Source organism: Strongylocentrotus purpuratus, unplaced genomic scaffold (genome assembly GCF_000002235.5).
Source record: "Strongylocentrotus purpuratus isolate Spur 01 unplaced genomic scaffold, Spur_5.0 spur5_scaffold_1, whole genome shotgun sequence".
NCBI lineage: Eukaryota > Metazoa > Echinodermata > Echinoidea > Camarodonta > Strongylocentrotidae > Strongylocentrotus > Strongylocentrotus purpuratus.
Genome location: NW_022145594.1, coordinates 35,967,154 through 35,977,823, shown reverse-complemented (window position 1 = coordinate 35,977,823; position 10,670 = coordinate 35,967,154). Strand labels below are relative to the sequence as shown.

The 10,670-nt window shown below is 37.4% G+C and overlaps 2 long non-coding RNA genes across 2 annotated transcripts; both read left to right on the top strand.

Annotated features, from left to right (window-relative positions):
- Window positions 1-406: 406 nt before the first annotated feature.
- On the top strand, window positions 407-2,570 carry LOC115921084. Its single transcript, XR_004062734.1, has 3 exons — window positions 407-662; window positions 1,172-1,464; window positions 2,051-2,570. It is a non-coding gene; the product is annotated as an uncharacterized LOC115921084 (long non-coding RNA).
- A 3,954-nt stretch (window positions 2,571-6,524) lies between these two features.
- On the top strand, window positions 6,525-8,933 carry LOC115921083. The gene is made up of 4 exons (XR_004062733.1): window positions 6,525-6,720; window positions 7,926-8,022; window positions 8,306-8,552; window positions 8,890-8,933. It is a non-coding gene; the product is annotated as an uncharacterized LOC115921083 (long non-coding RNA).
- Window positions 8,934-10,670: the final 1,737 nt, after the last annotated feature.

The following is a 10,670-nucleotide window of genomic DNA, read 5'->3' as shown; positions in this document are numbered from 1 at the left end:
TCGTGAGATGTCTGTCAGTCAGTCAGCGCTTAGCTTTCGTTGGGGCAGGTTCTATATAGTTGTGATCTGTGAGTCAGCGTCGGGCTGTCGTTGCGACAGGTCCGTTACCAGGAACGAGTAAAGTCACTTGAACTGCAGATACTGTGCAAGTATTGTTTCTTTAGTCCTGTCAGACATTCAGTGATTGCGGGAGTGAGTAAAATGAGAGCTAGTCCATGTTATTTCTTACACAATATAGTTTTGTGAGAGCCCACTGAGAGATATAGTCGATGAATGATTGTCGAGAGCGTGAACCGGGTTTTGAGAGACTGCAAGGCAGAACGCTACCCCGGCAGAGCCCGGTTACGCCACAGTTCCAAAAGGCGCTAAATCCAAAAGTGTTTAATTCCAAAAGGCGCTATATCCACATTGTGTGTTTTGATCAATCAGAGCGCAGTATTGTTCCAGTGACCCAGATTGACAACAGCTTTTAGCTTTTTGCTTGCATCGAGATCGATCATATTTCTGCAGTATTTACAGTGTTTTGACAGTCTTTAGCTCACTTAGCAGCATGGATGAGGGAGGGGTGCTAGTTGAGAGAACCAACAATCCAAGAAAAAGGAAGCGAAATGAAAAATAATTGGCCAAAAACCAGAACAAGGAAGATCATAACAGCGCTTCTGGTAAGTTCAGTCCCACTTACTCATTTTTGTGTTAGTGTGTAATTAAGTGCAGATGCATTTGCATTGTATTGCATTGAATGAATTGTAATACTAATAAGTAATAGTCTAACTAAGACTATTGCAATTATGTTTGCATGTAGTATGAGCTCAAGGCTTAACCAAAACGAATTACTAGATACAATTTTGTAATTAAACTGAGGCCTAGGGTAAATTACGTGTTTACTGCCGCGCCACGGCTTCGCCTTCGCCGGCTTCAGTCACTGGTCACTGGCTTTGGTCACTATCTGCCCTGGTGCAGTAGTTTATGGATATTTCACAAGCCTGTGTTACATCATGAAATAGCATTAGTGTAATGATAATTTGCCATCTATTAAGAAAATATCTGCTGTAAGTCTGTAACAAACATTTTGTATTTGAGTGAAGTCATAATCAGTGTTTTGTTAAATTTGAAGATTTTGTTTTCGTGGAATACCTGATGTTTACCATGATGAATTTTGTTTTATTAATAGGGAAGCAGCCAGCCATTGGATGCCAGCACATACCTCACAGCTTTTGTAAGGCGTCTTTGCTGACAAAAGGAGACATCACAGAAACTTTCCAGCACATACCTCACAGCTTTTGTAAGGCGTCTTTGCTGACAGAAGGAGACATCGCAGATACTTTCCAGGACTGCTACAGAGACTTCAACGAGCCGCGGCAAGATTCATTCATCATTTGCCACTTCCAACTCAATCCAGTCATGCGCCGTCAAGGAAATGGTCTCCAACCAAGGAGAGAGCGGAACTATGCCCCAACATTTCAAGTAAGTTTTAATCGAGTCATTCAAAAAAATTATCATTTGCTTGCAAATCAAATTGTTGAATACAGATCATACACAAATGCCAGAATTGATCTCAATTATCTCATTGCAATAATTTTCTGTTAATTTTAATTGAGTTGTGTAGTCACTGGCGGGTATTCTTGCTACTGGGGGGGGGGGGGGATACATCTTTTGTCATAAATAATATGCTATCTATGTTACACATGTCAAACTAGGTCGTATTGTTGTTTTTATTTTATACCGGTAGCGTCGGTTGAACTATAAACAACTGGGTCAAAGTGAATTCATGAATTCCCCTCGCGCAATCAACATACACTGCATGTCACACTGTGCAAAAAAATATGCACTCACGCAATGCAATTCTGCATGTAGATATAACATGCACGAGCAGTATAGGCAAGGACAGTTAGTGGGAGGGGAGGGGGGGGGGGCTATGCTTAGTATTACAAACTTGTTTATTTAGATTGAATGAAACCAACAAAAATAAACTTTTCATGTACGGTTTTTGTGATTTATAATACAGGTAGCTGGAAATGTCCATTAACAATGTTTCACTTTCAATTTACAGATTACGACACAGCAAGGGGAAAATGTGGAGGTATGCTCCGGAAGATTCAGATCCATCCTTGTACTTGGTAGGAAACGTCTGGGCAACCTAATGAAGTACGCATGCCATTCAAAATCACAGAGGCCAGACGCATGTACGTGAGACCATCTCCAGCCCCAGTCACTGTCGCCAAGCGCACCTGTAGATGAGTACACCATATTGAAGAGAGGAAAGAGATGGAGTACTCTTCGGGTCAATCAGCTCCCATTGCTGAGCTGTGTGAAGCCAGCGAAGCAGCGGGATGTAGTAAATCTTCTACGAGCGATGGGGGTGGAGCTACAAGTGGAACCGCTAGTAGGGTAGGTTCCTTTTACAAAGAGGTGTGCGCGCCTTCTGATGCAATGGACGTCGAGAGTGATGAGGATGGCGAAGGCATCATTGCTGCCTATGAAGATTGACATTTGATTTCATGCCTTAAAGTGATCAATTGACTGCATAATTTTGTTCCAAAGTGATATTTATTTTAGACTTCTATCAGATACCAATATCATCATAAAAGTCTTTCTTATGATGTGTACATTTTTCATAGGAAGAGAATTCTGTAAAACTATTGAAAAGGTTTAAAACTGATGTAAAATTGTATCACCTACTGCCCATAGATTTTCCTGGAATGCTTTTCATTTCATCCTTAGTATCTCCATTACTTGGAAGACATTTAAAATCAAAGGCTGTGTTATTGTTCCTGTCACCACAAGATAAAGTACAAGGGATGTTATCCAAGTGTAAGTTCCAATTGATGTGGCTTTCATTTTACACAGTTAATGGATCAGTTGATATTAATATTTTAAACTATTTAATTCAAGAACAGAAAAGGCATCTAAAATGTGCATTCATTGAGCAGTGCATTTGGAATCAAATCCCGTTTTATTACCCATGTATGCATTTTGTTGTAAGTAGCGCTGGTAATCGTTAATGCAAATTTACTAAACCAGAATGCATGCGAACAGATAATTAATATTTGGCGCTTTGCTACCTTCACTGTATAATAACAACTAATTGATTGTGGCTAATTTCACAACTTTACAGTAGATTGTACTGATATTGTATGGGTAGATTTGTATTGTTCCTTCTTCCATTAGGATGTTAACAAACAATTATTCAAATAATATGTATGAAGAATCAGCACTCAAGTATGTCTTTTATCTGCTGTTTATGAGGAGTCGGTTACATTAGTGAACTATGAATAATTTCCATCGTAAGGTATCTTCTCGTTGACATTGTTAAAGAAACTGTACATTAATGACTGTATGTTAATTATTTAAGTACTTGCCAATTCTTATATGTCTTAATTAACTCGCCGTTATGACATGAGATGATGAGTAAAGCAAATTTGCAAGATTTTCAAATTTTACACAATACAAGTCTTTACTGCCTGTTTATTTTGTCAATTTAGAATTGTGCTGAGTCACCCGAGTGTTTTTTTTTTTTAATTTGAATAGAGAGAACCTTTTTATGATTGAAGTTGCCCATGTGCTAACTATTTGCGAAATGTGTACAATCTTGATTGAAATTAGTGTGGAGCGAAAACGTGTAGAATGATGAGATGTGAGAAGTATGTTCAACATAATGTAGGCTTTCAATGTGTTAAATGGATAGATAAGTGTGTGTTAGACACTAAATTATAATTTAAAAAGTATGTTATTTCATCCGGACAACAAAAAACAAAAAAAATTGAAATGTGGAATCTCACATCAAAATTTTAATTCCAAAAGGCGCTAAATCCTTGTTTAATTCCAAAAGGCGCTAAATCCGAACAAATTGAAAAAATAAAAAAATATTAAAAAATAATTACTATGGCAGGATTTCTTTAAGCTATATTTTAATGATATTTGGGGGTAGATCTTTGAACTGTGTGAAAATTTGGCGGTTTCGTTGAAACAAAAGTGGTCTAACAGAAAACCTTGATTTACTCAAAAACACCAAAAGTGGATTTAGCGCCTTTTGGAATTAAACTCTTCATATAGATGGAGCAAGTAGCTACAAGAAGTAAAGTGTGGCTTTAAAGTGACTCATGTATATCATGTCATCAAGGGTGCAAGGGAGAGTCTTCTGAACAGGAAGTAAGTATGTTGCAAATTCAGCACTTATTTCGTATGAATGGATCATACGGAAAAACTCCTCTGCTTCGAACGTTTCTTCTGCTTTCTAAATGTGCCCTGCAGTCAGATTTGAAATAAATCTATCTTGCCGAATCAACCATCAAAGAACTTCTGCTCCAATAACAAACAGGTAAGGCGATAGAGGGCAAACCTTGTTTGACACCTCTCTGTAAATCAAAAGCTTGAGATCAATACCCATGATTTATCACACCACTGTTAATATTTGTTATAGCAATGAAATCCATAAACGAACTTACTTTATGCTTTAATACATGGCGTCAAATTATATTTAGAAACGTAGCGTATAATCTTTTTCTTAATCAGTTCTTTGGCAAATATACACACTTACACATGATAATTGTTATCTGATCAAGTTAATAATTTACATTTATGAACGGCAAACACGTTGGTCCCAAGTTCTTGTTCTCGACGTAGCTTTCCCAAACATATTACGTATATTAATTTAAGAATTAAATCAATAAAGAAGGCACGCAACCATGCGCAGGGCAGCGAAGCGTCTTTGAAAAAGGGTAGGGGGACCCATCAAAAAGAGTTACTTTCTGGAAAAGGGAGCACCTACTAAAAGAATCCTCGAAGCAAAAATATTTTTAGACATTGGTAGGGCCTTGGACCCCTACATTATGATTAGCATAACAGGGATGATGTAATTTAGGCGCGTACGCGTACGCAGGGGAGGGGGGGGGGGGGGTTGGGGGTTAAGATTTGAACCCCCCCCCCACCTATGACTTTTTTATGTGTGTGTTTTGGTGGAACCCCCCCCCCCTTTTTTTTAAATTTTTGTTAACAAACAAATAATAATAATACACAACAAAATTGTGGTAATGGGTGACCAAAAAAGCTGACCGTACTCAACGAAAGGAAATATCGATCGGCAAAATTTTCAAATTTTGGACCCCCCCCCCCCAAAAAAAAAAAGTCCTCTTTATACCCCCCGACCCCCCCCCCCCCCCCCCCCCCCCCCCCGCTTATTCAGCGGCTGGCTGAGTCTTTGCGAAATTTGTTGGGACCCCCCAAACAATAACAAAAATATGTCCTCTTACCTCCACCCCCCCAACACTTTCGAGGGGCTGGAAACATCATACTTTGAAGTTGAGTGTGATGGTCTGAATATTTATTTGCGAGCGAGCGAAGTGAGCGATAAACAAATTCAAAACTTGTTATTAGGTCGCAGTGCGCAAAAGGATAAAAGAGGAAGAAGAAAAGAAACGAAGGAGGATATCAATTTTCCCGCCAACAAGTTGTAGTTCGGGGGGGGGGGCGCGAAAGGCCCTTGCCTCCCCCCATCGCCTTTGTAAACCTAAAACAGAGAGAAGGAAGGGAAAGGAAAGGAAAAGAGGAGAGAAAGGAAAGAAGAAAAAAATAAGAAAGGTAGGGGAGAACTTTTACGATTTTCCCCGCCAACAAGGTGTAGATCGGGGGGGGGGGGCACTAGCGAACTGAATGGGGGGGGGGTGAGGGGGCTTGGGGAGAGGGGTGACATATGCCTCCCAAATATAATTCAAACGTGGTTTATTTCTGATTCGATACCGGTAATTTACAAATGTTGCTGAAATTACATAATTTTCCGAGATTTGTCCTTTTTTGTCGTTTTTTATGCGTTTGTTGGAAAATGGCAAATTCATAAAGGAAGAAAAAAGGGATAGTGACCTGCATTTGTTAGGTCACATCGTCACAATAGTAAGGTGTCAACATTTGCTCATCTGACCGTGATTAAATGCCTAAAACCCCGGAGCTTCCGGGGGCTCTGCCCCCTGGATTCCACCTAGGGCCCTAAGGTGGACACCTGGATGCTCTTCTGACCGTAATTAAATGCCTAAACCCCTGAGTTTCTGGGGCTCCACCCCTGGACCCCACACCAATTAATGACCTGGTAGTGTCACAAATAAGGTATCAAAATATGCTCATCTGACCGTAATTAAATGCCTAAAACCCCTTGACTTCCGTTGGCTCTGCCCCCTGAACCGAATCAATTGATAAAAGGCGGGTCCCTGGATGCTCATCTGACTGTAATATATTGCTTAAAACCACTGAACTTCAGGGGGCTGCGCCCCCTGGCCCCCATGCCAATTTGTGGGCTGCCAGTGTCACAAATAAAGTATAAAAAAAATGTTCATCTGACCGTTATTAATGTTTAAAACTCCTGAGCTTCTGGGGTTCCGCCTCCTCGACTCCACACCAATCGTCCCTGTTTTCACGAAGTGACGGTAGTGAGGAAAATCGCACATATTTTCACTTTTGATTTTTTTGCATTTTTGGACATCATTCACTAATACCTTGAACCTCACAAAATTTCAGATTATAATAATGTCTAATTATGTCACTATGACGATGACGTAAACAAGAAAATACCTAGCAAAAGGATTTTCTGTTTTCACGAAGTGACGGCCAAGTACGTGCTTAACAGCCGTCAATTCGTGAAAACATCGTTTGCTCTTTTCCTGCTTTTAATGTTTTCACGAAGTGACGGTAGTGAAAATTTCGCAGTTTGGAACAGTCACAGACCATTAAAAGGTGAGTTTTTAACTATTTTTTTTAGGTAAATTAATATGGTACACTCTTTTGATTCATTCTGATTCTTTGTAAGCCATAAAAATATGTCCATGAGCACAGAAATGTGTGAAAAATACACCGCCATTCCACATATCGCCCCATATACCTGTTTTCATGTAAGTGAATAAGGGAGTGAAGTATCATGTGATCCAAAACTAAAAAGATCAACTTATGTCTTAACAAATATACATCTAGACTAAATAAATTGGGTGGAGAGTCTTTCTTATTTAGCTCCACACCAAATATTAATGCTATAGATCTCTCCGGAGATCTCTCCGGTTCTTTTTATATCTGCTTAAGTTATAAATTTGAGCAAAGTTTTACAGAAAGTTAGAAAGTAGATCTAGAATCTAGAGACCAGAGTTTTACTTTTATTTTTTCAGTAATTTACTATTTAGCTAATTATAAATTTGATTTAGAGTCTAGAAGTCTAGTTACTCTAGATCATCATTTTATAATTATCAGTTTATGTCAGCCACTACTCATCAATCTAGAATCTAGAGATGAGTAGATCAGGATCTAGACCAGACTGAGACCTTTCTTGTAAGGCGTGCCTGGGGTTTAAGAAACTTCAGGGCTCCAAGCCCAAGGCCAACATCAACATTGCCAAGGGCAAAGGGAGTTTCAAAAATTATCATCATGCTGAGCTGAGATGACCTGGGATGTAGCCCCTCCTGGTTAACTGTAAGGGAATTCAATGATTTGCCTTTCATGCAAAGAAGGACATGAATGAACATTTAATTAAAAATTGAAAATTAGATACGGTCCTGCCCTGAAAATGAATAAATGGCACCATCCGAAAAAGGAATACTTTTGTTTTGAGACTGAAGTAATCATGAGTAGTCTACCCAGGGTATGTGAGTTAAAAACACCTCCCTGGTCTACCTTTTGGGGAACAATGTCCACATGTTTAGCTTAGTTTCTCTCATTATCTGTACTCTGTGTCTGTTATATTCAAAGGCAGCACTTTAGTACCCTTGGTCCCTCACCCTATACAAAAATTTGTTCAAACAATTGTTCTTGATACCAGCAAATGTTGCCCAACTCCACTTCATATTTTAAAGAATTTTCCAAGCAAGCACCATACCATACCAGATAGTGTACATGTCTCACTACCTACACTTCAGTGGTAATGATATTATGATGATGTTTTTGCTTTCACTTAGTTTCAGATGCAGTAGATACAATTTTCACTTGTATGAAGGAAGCACTGGGAAAGTACATCTACTTTTCAAGAATGCCACAGGCCAGAAAAAAATCCAGGTGAGAATAGTTTCATGATCTGTTCAAGAAAATCACACTTTAGCAGCAAAGTACTAAGCACACTCACTGTGTATGTGCATTGGGGTGGTTGTGTTTGGTAGGGACAATTGGAAAATTCTATTTTGGGGTAATAGGGGCAATTGAAAACTTCTGTTTGGGGTCAGTTATGCCTAGTAATTAATTTGATGTACAAAAGATAATATTGGATTCATTTCCTTACCTCTGCTTGCAAATAAATGAAAGAAAATAACTTGTAATTATTTCTTTCGTTCTACAAAATTAGATTGGATACGGGACCGACATGCTGGTAAGATAGGTCCTTGATAATTCACTGAACACAGAGCTGCAGAATGTGACTTGGCATAGTGACCTAAGAGTGGGAGCGGTATGGAACCGTTGAAGCAATTCACCGAACACGTACAGTCAGAGCTGCATGTGTGACTTGGCATGGTGACCCTTAAAGTCTCCTGACGGCTCCGATTGCGATTCTGATGATGACCCATTGTCTATGCTTCTGAGCGAGTCAAAAGGTATCTTCTCTCCTTCTTGATTGTTTCCCAATAGTTAAAATTTTAGATATTCTTAATTGCTTTTAATGCTTAGGTCCCTTAGTTAAGGGAATGAGTGGTCCTATCGAGGTCAGCATCTAATTTTTTTTTTAATCCTTAACAAAAATTGCCAATACTAAGGTGATACCAAATTAAATATTTAATTCATTAAGAGCCTCTCTAAAAGTTGGTACCAAAACTACACAAAATAATTTCGCCCAATCATAATGCACTGTAAAGTTTCCCTTTCATAATTGAAATTCTGATAATGGTTTTCTATTGATTGTTCTTTCTCTTATTTCCTTTTGCTTTCACGCAGTCTAGATAAAGGATCTTCGCTGCTTCAACCACTATTGCTTGGGTAAAATACGTGTGAAGAAATTTGAAGAACTGTTGTTGAAGAGCATGCTTGAGAAACTAGAATCAATTACATGATCGTTTTGACAATGCTTCAATGTTTCAATACCTCAATCTCTCTTTTATACTGTTTTATTTTAAACATTTTAAATATCATAAACAAAGCAAACTCCACTCATAATTGTAATTGTGTGTTGTAATCGCAATGAAATGGATTGATTATAAAAATCAATGAATTGATTTAAAGCAAACTGGTAACATTGTCCATGATTTCTGAAACATTGAACTGAATAGTTGTACAGGTGTCAGTTTTCAGTTACAGTATTGCAATGAACTCCTGCACACATAAATCTTTATTATTCAAATGTATAGCTCAGAACAGCTATTTATCAGGTATACCTACCTCAATCAGTAATGCATATTAGAGTTTTCGGTTCCATGAATCCTCATATCGTATCTTTGTATTGAAGAATTTGTTTATCTATTTTCTTTAATTTTTTTGTATTCACAGGGGTTGATGCCTTCATTAGAACATGAATATAAGTTACATTTCCACAATTTATTTTTCTTTCAAAACACAATGTTACTAGTTCACATTTAATGTTTTTATTTTTTACTTCTATAGTCATTCTCATCATAATTGTATTTGGTACTTCAAACTATCTTATAATCATACAATATAATGTTGCTGTTTTGAATTTTATCTGTTTGATGAAAAATGAAATTGTTTAGTCAAATTGATATTTCCATGTTTATCATGCATTGTTCAGCTGATAATTGTTTAGTCAGAGATTACGTGTTTGCCTGGGTGAAGACAACCTTTTAGCATGGGTAAACTTTGTAGCGTTTGAGACTGTTTACTAAATTTTATTGAAATACCCTAGAAAGAGATTGTGTAAACTGACTTGCTTCTGAAACTCTACTCACAAGATATTAATGAAAAACAGTAATGAATAAAAAAGTAATGATGATGATTATATTAGTCATATTTCCCATTGAAAAAACTGTGCCATCTTTTTTTTCAAGAACTGCCTCGTTTTGTTACGATCAACATGTAAACCTTTCAGCCAGAACAGGATAACCATGGCGTGCAAGAAAGAGACTATACCACACAGTACTGTTTTGAATACCTCTTTTGTCTTCAGGTAAAAAAATCTGTGCAGATGACCCTTTAAAAAAAAATGTTTATTTAGCAACCAGTATATTTCAGCATGCTAATGATGTAAAATTTCTTATTCATTTTCTTTTGGAATGGTATTTTGAATATAGATTTATTTCTTTGTTGACTTCATCATTCATGTAGTACATGTATGTCAAGCATTTTGTATGTCACATGTGGCATTTATTTGCTATGATTGCTGAATAAACATGATAACCAGGACATGTATAAAGAATAAGTTAAAGACATTTTAGCATATTTAGTACTGTATAATGTGCTAAATAACCTTTGTATTCCGTGGCTGTATACCTGATGAGTCTTTTCCACAAATCCCTAAATGTACATTTCAAAATGCAATGTAGTATTGATGATAATTGATGATGATATGTTTGGTATGAATTATTTAATATTTTTAATTTATTCTCCATTTGCCACTTGCTGTTCTGGTTCCAAATGTTTGAATTAAAACTGCTCAGTCGAAATTCATTTTCTGTGTTTATATTGCAGAGTTGAGTAGTTAACTACAGATTATGGTCAATGATCAATACTGAATCTTTTTCCTTCATTCAAAAATATTTCTTAAC